Below are 16532 nucleotides of genomic sequence, written 5' to 3' on the forward strand. Positions count from 1 at the left end.
TGAGAAAAATTATCCATAACTAGAAAACAATCCAACCAAATAAATAGAACCCCTAGGATATAATAACAGCCCATATACTACAACACTCCAATTCTAATATTAATAAGAAAACAGAAATTAGCTACACAGCATTACCTCAAACAAACACTACATACTGGCAAGAATCAAAGCCACCACAAAATAATTCAAAAACTACCCTATGCCTTATGCTACAGGCTAGAACGCCATCGGCAAACCTTATCAAGGTATCCTTTAAAAACAACGCCCCACCAAAAACAAAAACAACACAAAACGCCATTCAAGAACTCCCTTATCAACACCTGAATGAAAAAACATGGCATTAGATAAATAGACCATAGCCCTTATCATACACCATCTACAAACAAAATAAAGCTATACCATACATCCTCGAAAACCACCTTCAAAGCACGACATTAGAAAAACAAAACTTCCCAGAATTAAAAGCTGTATCTAACAAAAGCCGTCTGATAAAATTAACAACCAAGCCCCCACCATCAGAGCTGCCCCTACTAAACTCCCCATCGTACATATGAAAAATCAGTTTTAAAAACCTACTTCAATTCATTCTGCCTCAAATACAAAGCCATCCAGAAAGTTACCTTCACTCAAAAACAAAAGCGCACGTAGTAAATAACATTAAAAAATAAATCAGCACACTACACACCACAAGCATAAAATATTGAATTAAAACCAAAAATACCCCTATTCATTAAAGAGCCCAGCCGCAAGCTATATTTAACTATAACTTCGTGCAAACGTACACATATCATTAAAATAGATTTCTTTCAGAATACAACTGATGATCTAAAATAGTAAAATGGCCGAGAACGATATTATAATAGGATATCCTCGATCATCCTCCCGCAAATTCTCTCCACTGTATTGTCCGACACACACTGAAAAAAAATCCAGTTTTTACTTTTTTCAGCTAACTTCTCATTTATTAGCTGAGAGGAATGTTGAATTTGTCTTTACAAATGAGCTGTGGATCAGCCTGTAGATAAGGCTAGCACTGAGAGATAAAAGAAACAATGGGATGGATTCCACTGATTGATGAATGGAAAGAGATATTTGCCTTTACAAACAAACTGCAGGGCTGCTGATAAATGAAATTGGATATCGAAAGATGAAAGAAGCAACGGGGGGGGAAACTATGAATTCTATAAGAATTAAAAATTAAAAGGGAGGGTTCTACATTAGAGGGGAATTTCAGGTATCAGGCGTTCCGGAAGTCTGTGCCTCTCAAGTACCTCAGCCAATGGGAAAAGAGAGAGGGAAATGCGGCCGGGAAAATAGGATAAAAAGGAGGCTGTGTCCTCCAAAAATTGAGAGATCCCAGGGGAATGTCCCATGGCCTCTCCCTTTATTCGAATAAAGCAAAAAGGACTCCTCCGTTTCCTTTTTGGACATAAACCGCTGGTGTTTGTGGATTAATTTTCCTGACATTTAGCAACATATTGTTAAAAAAAAAAAAAAAAAAAAAAAAAAAGTGATCCAGAAGAGGGCAACATTGACAGCCATTCCAAGACAGGATGAACAAATGCTTTCACATTGACAGAGGATGCTGCGATGTTCTGAGAACAGAAGATAGAATAAAATAAAGGAAGGTGATGTTACAAGACAGAAAAGGGTAAAATAAAAGGAGTACCTGAGACTGGGGGGCGGGGGGGAAGAAAATGGGGAAATATTAATTGCTACACACTAGGTACAAATGCTTTTTACAAGTAATTTATGAGAAGCAAGCTAAAAGCGTCTTACTGCTGCTAGTGATATCATGCTCCAAGCTCTGCTAATAATTCCTATTTCTAGCAATAGTTAAATTGAACTCACTACATTCCAACTATTTTTCTGCTTGTTTAGATGGCAGATCCGTTTGGAACACACCTTAGTATAGCAAATTCTATGCCCAGGTAGGGACCTCTCAGTTCTTCCATAAAACATTTTCTTCTGCATTATGCAAGCCTTTGTTTTAGCTTGACAGCTTTCTTGAAACTTCAATTTACGCATGTATCCAAAGACATTTGCAATTCCAGAAATCGGTAGGCACATCATATGGAAAGTAAATAACATTCTCGAGAGGGAGTTGCTTTGTTACTGAGGGGATGAAAAGCAAGGCTAGAGCTAGTAGAACTACCCAAGAAATTGGACTTAACGCAGCTTTTACAAGGCTCAAAGTAGCCATACCGAGATGGTTTGAGCTAAAAGCCCCAGTTACCAGACTTACAGGCCTAATAGTTATCACCACACCACATTCCCTGGTTGCAGTATTTGTAACAGCAGTGCAGAACGCTACTGAAAATTATTTTTAGGTTGAATTGTTCTCTCCCCTCACTGCCTGTGTAGCTGTTAGAGGCTTCCAGGAGGCTGGGGAAGCAGACTGCTGGTTTCACTTCCAGACAGGTCACTTCCGTGGTCTGCTGGAGGGCACTTTGAAGCCCGTGTCCTTTTCTTGCTCTATTGTATCTGACAACTTTCCTCCCCCACGTCTGTTTTTTAGCGGGCAGCATTTTTGGAGGGCCAGTCAAAGACCTCAGGCTCCGAGAGAATTCGTCTGCTTTGCTCTGTTTATGTGTGCAACAGATGGGAGCAGCAACTAAGTCAAGTAGTAACTTCTGAGCTGCCCAGTTATCAGTAAACCAAAATATTCTTTTGTGACTCTCGCCAGACGAACATATCATCCTATCCGAGTCACACACTGCCCCTCTGGCATTTTCCAGTCAGACAAAGAATTCCTGGCCCCTTCCTTGCATGAACCTCAGCTCTCCACCTTGTTCCAGAAAGAGTTCTAGATCCAAGGCCCAGTGAGCCAGCTACCCTTTGCTGCCCTGAGCAGTATGGAAACAGCCAAGCCCCAGCCCTGCAGCCCTGCCTAACTCGCCTTTGCCTCCCAAACCTGAACCTTTTCCTTGGCTGTGGCATCCTCACTCATGCAATCCTGAAGACAAAAAATCTGATTTGGCAGGTGAGGGCCGTTTCTAACGCAAAAGCTTCACCAAGGTTTCTCTTCCAACTTCAGCCCTTAAACAGTCCTGTCCTCCTCAGACAGCCCCCACCTCCAGCCTTTAGCTGTAAATACTTACTGCTTTATAGCTAATGCTTGCACCCCTCAAAATTAAGTCTTTTGATATGCATTTACATCCCTCCCTAACCATGTCCTCATCACCCTTCCCAAACTCAGCCTCATCTCCAGGCCTAGAACCTCTCCCTAGGTGAGGGACTGTCCTCGGGTAGGAGTGCTGACAGACCTGTGCATGAGCCCAGCTGCATAGCCCGTGCTAATCCCAGCCCAGCTCTAGCCTTTAAACCCACTGGGGCTTTGGTACTGGAGGCCCAGTTACAGTAACCCCTGTGGCCGTTCCGCTTCCAGGCCATCTGGGAGTTGTGATCCCCCACCCTACACCACTTTGGTGAGAAATGCATTCCTTTCTTACAATAAAGTTTTCATTTATGTCTAAATTCAAGCATTCCGAGAAAACGTGTAGCAATTATATCAAGACAGACATGACAGGCACCAACATGAGTCTTTCATTACACACTTTTCATGCCTTCTCTCCACAGATTTCTTTGAGGCAACTCTGACTCCTTTTCTCACAGGCAGCTCCACACAGCACCGACTCCTCCTCTCCTCTGTACGACTGGCTAAACCCCAGCCTGTCCCTTCCCCAGCCACCTGAGCCTGTCTGTCCCACACACAGCATCCTCTCACCTTGTCCATCCCTTGCACGGCCACGTGTCCCTTCCTCCTCGCAGCACAGCCAGCAGGCTCCAGCCCACACTGCAGCAGGCTCTGCACCTCCAGCTGGAGCTGTGCTTAGTGAAACTGGCAGCCAGCTGACCCACGCTTTTATAACAACCAGCCTCACTGGGCAGGCAAGGCTGTTTCCACTCCTTGCTAATCAGTACAGCTGTAACTCGTTGGCAACTAGTGCCTTCTGCGCTATCCTTACAAACTATTCTCCTACAGAAATGGACCGGAATTCCCGCGGGGATTTTCCGGGGATTCCGGGGGGATTTTCTGGGGATTCCGGGAGGATTTTGTCGGGAATTCCGGGGGGATTTTGTCGGGGATTCCGGGGGGGAATTTCTGGGGGATTTCGGGGGGATTTTATCGGGGGATTCTGGGCATATTTTCTCGCGGATTCCGGGGGGGATTTTCTCAGGGATTCCGGGGAGATTTTATCGGGAGATTCCGGGGGGGGATTTTTCCCGGGAAATGCGGGGGGCTTTTTTCCCCGCGATTCCAGGGGGATTTTCCAGGGATTCCAGGGGGATTTTATCGGGGATACCTGGGGGATTTTCCAGGGATTCCTGGGGGATTTTCCCCGGGGATTCGGGGGGATTTTCACGGGGATTCCGGGGGGATTTTCACTGGATTCCGGGGCGATTTTCTCAGGGAATTCCGGGGGATTTTCTCGGGAATTCCGGGAGGATTTTCCCGAGTATTCCGGGGGGATTTTTTCGGGGAGTCCGGGGGGATTTTCCCGGGGATTCCGAGGGGATATTCCCGGGGAATTCCGGGGGGATTTTCTCCGGGATTCCGGGGGGATTTTCCAGGGGTTTTCAGCGAGGAATTTCCCGGGGAATTCCCGGTGGATTTTCCAGGGGATTCCGGGTGGATTTTCTCGGGGGATTCCGGGGGGGATTTTCCCGAGTATTCCGGGGGGAATTTTTCGGGGAGTCCGGAGGGATTTTCCCGGGGTATCCGGGCGTGATTTTACGAGGAATTCCGGGGGGATTTTCCCGAGTGTTCCGGGGGGATTTCCTCGGGGATTACGGGATGATTTTCTCGGGCAATTCCGGGGGATGTTCTCGGGTATTCCGGGGCCATTATCTCGGTGATTCCGGGGAGATTTTCTCGGGGATTCCGAGATTATTTTCCCGGGGAATTCATGGGGATTTTCCCGGGATTCCGGGGGGATATTCGCGGGGATTCCGGGGGATTTTCTCGGAGATTCCGGGGGGATTTTCATGGGGATTCCGGGGTATTTTCTCCTGGATTCCGGGGAATTTTCCGTGGATTCCTGGGGGATTTTGCCGAGTATTTCGGGAGAATTTTCTCGGGGGATTCCGGGGGTGATTTTCCCGGGAAATTCCGGGGATTTTCTCGGGGATTCCGGGGGATTTTTTCGGGGAGTCCGGAGGGATTTTCCCGGGGATTCCGGGGGATTTTACGAGGAATTCCGGGGGGGTTTTCTCGGCGATACCGGGGGGATATTCTCGGGGATTCCGGGATGATTTTCCCGGGGAATTCCAGGGGATTATTCCGGCGATTCCGGGGGATTTTTCTCGGGGATTCCGGGGGATTATCCCGGGGAATTCTAGGGGATTTTCTCGGGGATTCCGGGGGGATTTTCCCGGGGAATTCCGGGGGGATTTTCTCGGGGAGTCCGGGGGAGATTTGCCCGGGGATTCCGAGGGATTTTCAGGGGAATCCGGGGGGATTTTCTCGGGGATTCTGGGGGGTTTTTCTCGGGGATTCAGGGGGGATTTTCCAGGGGATTCCGGGGGGATTTTCTCGCGTATTCCCGGGGCATTTTCTGGAGATTCCAGGGGGATTTTATCGGGGATTCCGGGGGGATTATCCAGGGGATTCCGGGGGGTTTTTCCAGGGGATTCCGGGCATATTTTCCCGAGTATTACGGGCGAATTTTCTCGGGATTCCGGGAGATTTTCTTGGGGATTCCGGGGGGGCTTTCACAGGGATTTCTGGGGGATTTTCGCGTGGATTCCGGGGGATTTTCTCGCGGATTCCGGGGGCTATTTTCCCGGGGATTCCGGGGGAAATTTCTCGGGGAGTCCGGGGGGATTTTCTAGGGGAATTCCGGGGGATTTTCTCGGGGATTCTGGGGGGATTTTCCCGGCGATTCCGGGTTGATTTTCCCGGGGACTCCGGGGGGATTTTCTCGGGGATTTCTGGAGGATTTTCCGGGGATTCCGGGCGGATTTTCTCGTGGATTCCGGGAGGATTTTCTCTTGGATTCCGGGAGGATTTTCCCGGGGAATTCCGAGGGATTTTCAGGGGAATCCGGGGGATTTTCTCGGGAATTCCGGGGGGATTTTCTCGGGATTCAGGGGGGATTTTCCACGGGATTCCGGGGGGATTTTCTCGGGGATTCCGGGGAGATTTTCTCACGTATTCCCGGGGCATTTTCCTGGAGATTCCAGGGGGATTTTATCGGGATTCCGGGGGATTATCCAGGGGATTCCGGGGGGATATTGCAGAGTATTCCGGGGGGATTTTCTGGGGATTCCGGGGGGATTTTCCCGGCGAATTCCGGGGGGATTTTCTCGGGGATTCCTAGGGGATTTTCCAGGGGATTCCGGGGTGATTATCCCGGGGATTTTCCTGGGGGATTTTCCCGGGGATTCCGGGGGATTTTCTCGGGGATTCCGGGTTGATTTTCCCGGGGAATTCCGAGGGATTTTCTCGGGGATTCCGGGGGAATCTTCCGGGGATTCGGGGCGGATTTTCTCGGGATTCCGGGAGATTATCCCGGGGATTTCGGGGAGATTTTCTGGGGGATTCCTGGGGATTTTCTCGGGGATAGCGGACGGATTATCACGGGGATTCCGGGATGAGTTTCTCGGGGAATTCAGGGGGATTTTCCAGGGGATTCCGGGGGGATTTTCCCGGGGACATTCCGGGGATTTTCTCGGGGATTCCGGGGGGGTTTTTCCCGGGGATTTTCTCTCGGATTTTTTCCCCAATTTTTCAAGCATTTTTTTCCCGCAATTTTCCTGATTTTTCCCAAATTTTCCCCATTTCTCACTGATTATTTTCCCCATTTCTCACTGATGTTTTTCCCCATTTTCCCCCCATTTCTCACTGATTTTTATCCCCCATTTTTCAATGATTTTTCCCCATTTCTCTCTGATTTTTGCCCCATTTCACCATGATGTTTTCCCCCATTTCTCACTGATTTTTCCGTTGATTTTTCATGGATTTTTCCACCCATTTTTCGTGGATTTTTTCCCCATTTTTCCCCATTTCTCACTGATTTTTTCCCCATTATCACTCCTTTTTCCCCATTTTTCCCCATTCTCACTGATTTTTTCCGCCATTTTTCATTGATTTTTTCCGCCATTTTTCATGGATGTTTCCCCCAATTTTCATGGATATTCCTGATTTCCCCCCCCATTTCTCACTGATATTTGCCCCCATTTCTCTCTGAATTATTCCCCCCATTTTTCATGCATTTTCCCGCCCATTAATCACTGATTTTTTCCCCATTTCTCACCGACTTTTCCCCCCATTTCTCACTGATTTTTATCCCCCACTTCTGACTGATTTTTCCAATTTTTCGTTGATCTTTTTCCCCATTCCTCACCGATTTTTCCCCCATTTCTCTCTGATTTTTCCATCATTTTTCATGGGTGTTTCCCCCCCATTTTCTCACTGATTTTACCCCCTTTCTCACTGATTTTATAATGTTTGTATTTCTATTTCTATTTCTATTTCTATTTATTATTATTGTTTTGCATGTTTATGTTTATGTTTATGTTTATGTTTATGTTTATGTTTATGTTTATGTTTATATCTATGCAGGTTAACGTTTGTGCATGTTTATGTCTATGTTTATATTTATGCATATTTATTTTTATGCCGGCGAACGCGGGCAGGCGTTTTATGGTAAACGCCTATCCGCCGGGGTCCTAGAGAGGCCGCCATCTTGAGCGTGTCGGGACTCTCAAAATGGCGCCTCGGGCGGCACCCCGGCTGACCTGCCAAAAATGGCGGCAGAAAGGGCGGGAAAAAATCAGGACCCCGGTGTGTAGGCATAAGATGCCTGATTACATCGCCGACGCCGATCCGCTCGCCGCCAATTTTCCCGGACGTTTCAGAGCGTGCCGACAACGGCCGCGCGGTCCGCGGTGCCGCGGGCGTGAGGGCGCCGGCCGGGCGCGGACAGGCGTTTTATGTAAACGCCTATCCGCCGGGGTCCTAGAGAGGCCGCCATCTTGAGTGTGTCCGCACTCTCAAAATGGCGGCTCGGGCGGCACCCGGCTGACTGCCAAAAATGGCGGCAGAAAGGGCGGGGAAAAAATCAGGACCCCGGTGTGTAGGCATAAGATGCCTGATTACATCGCCGACGCCGATCCGCTCGCCGACAATTTTCCCGGACGTGTCAGAACGTGCCGACAACGGTCCGCGCGGTCCCCGGTGCCGCGGGCGTGAGGGCGCCGGCGGGCGCGGACAGGCGTTTTTATGTAGACGCCTATCCGCCGGGGGTCCTAGAGAGGCCGCCATCTTGAGTGTGTCCGCACTCTCAAAATGGCGGCTCGGGAGGCACTCCGGCTGACCTGCCAAAAATGGCGGCAGAAAGGGCGGGAAAAAATCAGGACCCCGGTGTGTAGGCATAAGATGCCTGATTAAATCGCCGACGCCGATCCGCTCGCCGACATTTTCCCGACGTGTCAGAGCGTGCCGACAACGGCCGCGCGGTCCGCGGTGCCGCGGGCGTCGAGGGCGCCGGCGGGCGCGGACAGGCGTTTTATGTAAACGCCTATCCGCGGGGTCCTAGAGAGGCCGCCATCTTGAGCGCTGCCGCAGGGCTGGGTCCCGGCCCGCGGGCCCTTCCGCCATCCTGAGAGGGGCACGGTGCAGTACCCGCCCCGTGTCCACACGGCGGCAGCACTGCCGCCCAACTCAGCCCGGCACTGCCGCCCTGTCAGGGACAGACAGAGAAGGAGAGAGTTCCAAGCACCAGAGTCCCCACCCGTCATAAAATCCTCTCAATGAACGCCCCAAAAAAACCCCGACCCAACTAAAAATGCCCTGCCTCTGACCAAATGAAAAAAAAAAAACTTTTATATATATAAATCATCTATTTTTTAATATTTAATTTCTAGTCATAATCTAGACATATTTCATATATTCAATTTAATTGCTATTCTATTTATCATATATACAATATTATTTTATTATTCATTATATACATAGATTTATATTACTAATGTTATTTCTATTTTATCTATATCCATCTATACTTGGAGGTTCATAGTTTTTAATATTATTTATTTAAAAGCTCTGCCTCTAACCAAATAGAAACAAAAAACTCGATTATTTAAATTATATTTGAATATATTTTTCTATTTAGTTTTCATATTTATATCTGTAGATTTATATGTCTATATTGTGTATTCTATATTTTATATACTATTTAATGTAGTTTTTTTTACTAGTATAATTAATATACTAGATGCTATTTACATTCTATTATAACATACTATTTAATAGAACATATTAAAATCGATAAATTATTTCTATTACATACTACATACATGTATTTTATATTTATATTTATTTCTATAGATTTATACTTACATATATATATGCATATATAGTTATAATAATTTTATGTCAGTATCTATTTTTGCATATTTGTATATTTTTGCCTATATTATTTTCAAAAAACCCTCCTCTAACCAAATAAAAACCAATAAAACATTCCTTTTAAAGTCTGAATATTTATATATTCTATTTTCATAACATAATATAATGTAATTTAATATATTTATATATGGTTTCTTATATTTGCTTCTATATTTTTATTCTTTATCTTTTCTATTTACAGTATCTATAAAAAAACCCTACCTCTATCCAAACACAAGCCAATAAAACATTCCTTTTAGACTATATTTAGCTATTTTTTAAGGTTCTGTTTTTCATGCATTCTACACCCACCCCTCCCTCTCAATGTTCTGGCACCCACCATGACCCCCCGCCATGCCCGACTCACCTGCTCCTCCAGCGCAGCCCGGCTCCCTCTCCCAGGGACCTTGGGGTGCCCCAAACCACGTCGGAGCCCCCCTCAGCCTTTTTTCCTCACCCCAAAGAAGGCACAGAACGACTCCTTTAATGAAGTTGTTTTAACAATTGTAAGGCTAGAGCTTTTGGTATCCACTGCTTGCCATCCCTTGTAAACCAATTTTTTTCTTCTTTCTTCTGCAGCTTAATAAACCTCTTTCTCTTTTTTTCCCCATAGTTTTCCAAATGCATGTATTACCGCATATGCATATTTAGAATCAGTAAATATATTTAATGTCTTGTCCTGCTATAATTCACAGGCTCTCACAAGCGTGTGCAGCTCTGCTGTCTGAGCTGACCAGGTGGCTGGTAACCTCCCCCCTTCCTTTAATTGCTTTCCATTCACGATAGAGTATCCTGTAAATCATGAAGAATGGGGGGGAAAATCAGTGAGAAATGGGGAAAAAAATCCCTGAAGAATGGGGGGAAAAATCAGTGAGAAATGGGGAAAAGTGGGGAAAAAATCCGTTAGAAATGGGTGGGGAAATTCCATGAAAAATGGCGAAAGAAATCAGTGAGAAATGGGGAAAAATGGGTAAAAAATCAGTGCGAAATGGGGGGGGGGGGGGGGGGGGGGGGGGGAATCAATGAGAAATCGGGGAAAAACATAAGTAAGAAACGGGGGGGGAAAGTCCATGAAAAATGGGGAAAAATCAGTGGGAAATGGGGATAAATCTGGAAAAAATCCATGAAAAATGGGGAAAAAAATCAGTGAGAAATGGGGAAAAAAATCCCTGAAAAATGGGGGAAAATATCAGTGAGAAATGGGAAAAAATGGGGAAAAAAATCATTGATAAATCGGGGGAAAAATCAGTGTGAAAGGGGGGGAAAAATCGGGATCGGGGCCGTGGACCGGGACTGGGATCGGGGACCGGGACGGGGAAATGGGACAGGGACCGGGATCGCGGACGGGGACCTGGGACAGGGACCGGAACCGGGATCGGGGACGGGGACTGGAGACAGGGACCGGGACCGGGATTGGGGACTGGGACCAGGACCGTGATCGGGTTCCGGGACGGGGAACTGGGACTGGGACCAGGATCGGGGACCGGAACCGGGGACTGGGACCGGGACCAGGACTGGGGACGGGGACTGGGGACAGTGACCGGGACTGCAATCGGCACCGCCCCCCGAACCGCTCCCGGAACCGCTCCCCGGGCTACCCCGGCACGGCGACCGGGAACGCCCCCGGCACCGCCCCGGCACCGCCCCCGGTGCCGCCCCCGACACTGCCCCGGCACCGCCCCGGGTAGCGCCCCCGGCACCGCCCCCGGGGCGGGCCGCCGAACGCACGCGATGACGCGCGGGGGGCGGGACGGCGCGGGGCGGTGACGCGCTTCATGCCAGGAGCAGGGCCGGGTGCGACGAAGACGGGAGCGGGACGACCCGATACCGCGCGGGGCCGCGGGCCCGGCGGAGCCCGGCCCGCTGGGTAGGGGCCGCCAATGGCACCGGGGCTTCTGCTTCGGCTTCTGTCCGTGTCGGCGGGGAGGCCCCAGCCAGCGGTGCCCCTCTCCCTCGGCGGCACGGGCGTGGAACTCGGCATCGGGCGCTGCATCGCCGCGGACAGCAGGGGGCGCACGGGTACCGATACTGCCATGGGGCCCGGCGCTGCTCTCCTGCTCCGCCGCCAGGCGGCGCTGCGCTGCCGTCCTGCCGCGCCTCCGGGCACGCTCGGTTTCCTCGGGACCCCGGGCCCCGCCTGTCCCGCCGCTGCGGAGGCGGGGGATGCTTTATGGGACTGCCCGAGCTGGCGGTGCCGGGTCTGGGGCGTTGGGGCGCGCCTTGGGGGGCTGCGGGTGCGCTCGTTTCCTCTTCTGCATGGCCTTCTGTGTGAGCATCTCTCGTTGCGACTGCTCTTGGAGAGTCAAACCCCTCCTCCTAAGTGGTCTCAGGAGCCTGGCAGGGTGAGTTTTGTTTCACAGGGGAAAGGGCCACTGGTCGTGTCCAGAGACCTGTGCACCCAGCCAGGTTTCTGCCTGATAAAATTCCAAATGGATGAGGATTTCTCCCAGCCCCAAGCTGCCCCCACCTGTAACCCTGGCTGCCTTTGGGGTGCCCAAAGCCTCCTCTGTGCAGATCTCAGGAACCTGGGAGGGGTGAACAATGTTGCACAGGGAAAAACCCCACAGATTTTATCTCCGGGCCCGGGGCCAGGAGCAGGCATTTGCGTGCTATAATTCCAGAAGGAGCACGGTGTCTCCCAGACCCAAGCCGCATCCAGCTGTGACCCAGCTGCTCTTGGAGTGCCAAAAGCCTCCTCGTAGCTGATCTCAGGAACCCTGGAAGGGTGAGTTTGGTTTCACAGGGAAAAGGCCTCCGTTTGTGTCCAGAGATCAAATAAGGGACTCTGCTTTTCCTCTAGTTCTCCTTCCTGTTTTCACCTGGGCTACAAGGATGGGCATGGCCTGTATTTCTCATATCAAAGTGATGTTACTAAATTTGTCCAGAAGTTCTGATTGTTATTTTTATTAGTAGTAGTAATTTTCTGATAGAAAACACTCTCATTTTGCCTTTCCCACGTTGTTTCCAGGTGCTGCCCAGGATGGACATCTGTGGTCTCAGACCGTGATTCCCGAGGAGCAAGGAAAGCCTTTTCCTCACCTGCACAGTTCAGGTGGATGGGACAGAATTGGTGTGGCCTGACAAGGCAGGAAAAGCTGTCTGTGTTCTGGAGTGCCTTGAAAGCTTTCTCCGTCAGGTTTGGAAGGGGTTTCTCTTTGGGATTTCTTGTGATGCAGCACCACGGGTATCCCTTTGTGCCAAGTCCAGTGCTAAAGGATTGAAGAACTGACAAGTGGGGTCTGGGATGAAAATGCCGCTAATAAAATTAAGCAAAGAATACAATAAGAGAAATGAGCATCCTTTTAATGTCTGAAATAGTTAGGAATAAAAATGCTGGAAAAGGGCACTCTGAATTGGTGTCACTTGTCATGGATAAAACCCCAGAGTGAGGAATCAGAGCAGAAGTTGAGAGCTGGAATCCTTCTGCAGTCGACTTAATTTTCTTTTCCTCCTCTCTTTCAGGACAGGAAGAATCACGACTCTCCTGCCATCTTTGCCAAGAGCTGTGGTGTTTGATCAGCCAAAGCCCAGAGGCTTCAGCACCAGAGGTCTGAGCCTGGAGGGCTCCTGGTGCTGCCCGTGCTGTGGGCTATGTCAGAGGATGCAGGGTTCCTCTTTGCCTCCCTGCTGGGATTAACTGCCATGGGAATGTGGGATCTGGGTGAAACTCCAGCTCTCCTGGTGTTCAGGGGAGCAAGGTCTGAGGGACTCCTCTCTGGGGATGTGCGGTGAAGGACTGAATAGTGTGGAAGGAGAGTATTTATAAACTGTATCACTGTTTCTCCCAAAATTGGGGTGGAGCGGTGATGGGGGTGGTTGGGTTTGGTCTGGGCCTGTTATTCTTTGTGCAATTTTTAAATTCTCTTGTATGATTTACTGTCCGGTATCTTTCTAACAAAAGCTGACATAAATTTAGATTAAGGATTAGAACTTGGGTCCATTCATTGCAAACATTTGACAAGGCTGGAGGACTGGGGGTGGTGACTGCTCTCAGGAAAGGTTACTTATTAATACTGTGTCAGATTTCCCGCAGTGACTGTCAGGCCTGCATGGCTGTGAGTTCGTGCTCTTCTCACTGGGGAAATAAGTTCAGCAAAATTAGAAATGTTAGAAAAATCCAGCCAAAAATTCCACCTCTGTACCCTCTAAGTTTTCCCAGTTTTTCCCAGCTAGGAGCTGCACAGAAGTCAGGCAGGGGAAGTGACAACAGGGAACAGCTGAAAAATTCAAAGGCACAAAGAGGAAAGGGGAAAGGTTTCAGAAAACAATTCTATGGTCTAAGAATAATTTCTGATTCCCTACTGAGAAGAACACGAACTCACAGCCATTCAGGCCTGACAGTCCCCTGCAGTGAGAGCTCAGCACACATCCACAGAGGCAAGTCCAGCATCTTAAATGAAAAAATAAAAATAAAAACCAGAAGAAAAAGGTGATTTCTTCTGCTTCAGAGTTATTTCAAGTTCTTAAAGCCCAAGCAACATTTGCTCTTGATTTTGGTTGGGTGAATCATGAGCAGTGGGCACGGGTCATGCCATTCATTGAGCAGAAAACCCGGGGTCATTTAGAGGGGACACAAGAACTGTTTGTGTAGCGACCTCGGGCTGCAGAGGGGCAGGAGAAAGGCCAAGGGAGCTCCCTGGGGCCACCAGGGCCTGTGGGGAACAGAATGGACGCTTGGATGACCAGTGGAGGTGAGGAGTGGATCTGAGTTCATCTACAGGGAAATAAGGAGGGGATACTCTGGAGTGAAAAGCTGAGGTGATGAGTTCACCCACCTGGGCACGAGTTGTGTTTGCACAAAGTGGGAACAGAGGTGAAGGTCAATCCAAAGTCGATCCTGCTTGACCTCTGAATTCCAGGATAAGTTTTACAAGCTGCCAAATGAGGGAGTAAAAAGACACAAAAATGAAACCGAGAGCATTCATGAGGTTCCTGGGAGTCCATTACACTGTTGTCATAGAATTCTTAATGAGTTTTGAGCTTTTAATGACAACAATTCAGTACTTTCTTTGGATTATTCACTGTGTAGGATTTGGGGTTTATCTGGATTTTAAAGGCGTCGTGGTGGCCCTGACACTGCTCAGGAGCTGGTAGGAAAAGCAGGGTCAGAGCTCCTGGCAGGCACAGGGTGTTTTTCCCAGAGTGGACTGTGGAGGAATTGTTTGGGCCTTGGATTGTCCCTCTGGGTGATGCCAGTTGCTGTGATTTGTGTAATTCCATACATTTAACTCCCAATACTTCCCAGCCCAGGAGCTTGAGCTGACAGGGCAGCACACAGATTGTTCTCTGTGCTGTGCCCCGATTTGGGGTTGGCTGTCAGCTTTGCTAGCTCCCGTGAATTATGCCCATAGCCCCGAATTCCCTGCTCAATTCCCACTGCCATAACCTCACAGCGCCTCATGGAGTGGGGATATACTGTGGCAGGAAGCTCAGCAGCATCGGCACAGGGACAGGTGTATATTCCAAAGAATTTCCTGTTTCAAACCCTCATCCCCCAGCCCCGCCGATGTCCCTGGGGGGCACTTGACAGAGTTACCTGGATTTCAGCTGATTTCACCCCCCCGAGCTCGGGCTCCAGGTGATCTTTTCAAGCAGGAGAAGGCAGGGGCCGGAGGCGCTCGTGGCCCGTGCCGAGGCAGTCCCTGGGGCCACGAGAGGACATCTCTCCCTGCAGAATTTCAGTTCTTTCCAGAGCCTCAGCAGTGACAGAGGACAAAGAGGAAGATGAGGAGGAGGAAGAAGGGGGAGAGGGTTTGAGAGGAGGGGAAGCCCAAATCCGTGCTGTGTGCGGAGCTCCGACAGCACGCTGCAGCCCGCAGCTCAGTGTGAGCACGGGGCAGAGGAGGCGATTTCTGGGCATTCAATCACCCTGAGGCGGGCCCGGCACCGCCCCTGCAGCACCGTCCCCAGCACAGCTCGGTACCGCTCCGGGATCACCCGGCCCCGCCCCCGGTGCCGCCCGGGACCACTGGGGACCGCCCCTAAAGCACCGCCCCGGCCCCGCCCGGTCCCGTCCCCGGGACCTCCGTGCCCCGCCTCGCCAAGCCCCGGCTCCGCCCCGAGCCTGCCCGGGCTGCGCCGGGACCATCGCTGGCGGCCCCGCCCCTCTCCCCCGGGCCGAAGCGGGCTGAAGGAGATGTCCGCACGATTGGAAACGCCGCCGAAAATCGCACCCGTGGGATCGGTGTCGGCGTCGTGCGCAGGCATCCCACTAGAGCGAGCGGGCTCCTTGCTGTGCCACCCTCCTTTTGCAGCCAGAGTTAGAAGGTCGGGGAGCGACACCCGAGCCGCCATCTTGGGAGAGGCAGGCGCGCAGTACCGCGCTCTGCCCACAGGGTGGCGCTTGGGAGACAGGCAAGGGATGGAATCAAGGAGTGTCCCAATCCTTGAGGAAATCCCCCGGAATGAACGCCCCAAAAAACCCCGACCAGAACTGACAAACCTCCTGCCTCTGTATGAGTGCAAAGGGTGTGCAAGGAGTGTGCAAATAGTGTGCATTAGCAATCGATCGGCAGGCATTGGAAATCGATCGCCGATCTAATCGATCGGCAGGCGCGATCAATCGATCGCCGATCTAATCGATCGGCAGGCATTAGCAATCGATCGCCGATCTAATCGATCGGCAGGCGCGATCAATCGATCGCCGATCTAATCGATCGGCAGGCGCGATCAATCGATCGCCGATCTAATCGATCGGCAGGCATTAGCAATCGATCACCGATCTAATCGATCGGCAGGCATTAGCAATCGATCGCCGATCTAATCTATCGGCAGGCGCGATCAATCGATCGCCGATCTAATCGATCGGCAGGCATTAGCAATCGATCGCCGATCTAATCGATCGGCAGGCATTAGCAATCCATCGCCGATCTAATCGATCGGCAGGCGCGATCAATCGATCGCCGATCTAATCGATCGGCAGGCATTAGCAATCGATCGCCGATCTAATCGATCGGCAGGCGCGATCAATCGATCGCCGATCTAATCGATCGGCAGGCATTAGCAATCGATCGCCGATCTAATCGATCGGCAGGCGCGATCAATCGATCGCCGATCTAATCGATCGGCAGGCGCGATCAATCGATCGCCGATCTAATCGATCGGCAGGCATTAGCAATCGATCACCGATCTAATCGAT

At 50.1% G+C, this 16532-nt stretch overlaps 2 long non-coding RNA genes across 2 annotated transcripts; one reads left to right on the forward strand and one right to left on the reverse strand.

Moving 5' to 3' along the window:
- The first annotated feature begins 12391 nt into the window (after positions 1 to 12391).
- LOC148217826 (uncharacterized) lies at positions 12392 to 13827 on the forward strand. Its single transcript, XR_015800711.1, has 2 exons — positions 12392 to 12530; positions 12857 to 13827. It is a non-coding gene; the product is annotated as an uncharacterized LOC148217826 (long non-coding RNA).
- LOC148217827 (uncharacterized) lies at positions 12487 to 15080 on the reverse strand. The gene is made up of 2 exons (XR_015800712.1): positions 14170 to 15080; positions 12487 to 12650 (listed from the first exon to the last, which is right to left on the reverse strand). It is a non-coding gene; the product is annotated as an uncharacterized LOC148217827 (long non-coding RNA).
- Between the last annotated feature and the right edge of the window lie 1452 nt (positions 15081 to 16532).

Source organism: Sturnus vulgaris, unplaced genomic scaffold, assembly GCF_052056855.1.
Source record: "Sturnus vulgaris isolate bStuVul1 unplaced genomic scaffold, bStuVul1.hap1 Scaffold_2127, whole genome shotgun sequence".
Taxonomy (NCBI): domain Eukaryota; kingdom Metazoa; phylum Chordata; class Aves; order Passeriformes; family Sturnidae; genus Sturnus; species Sturnus vulgaris.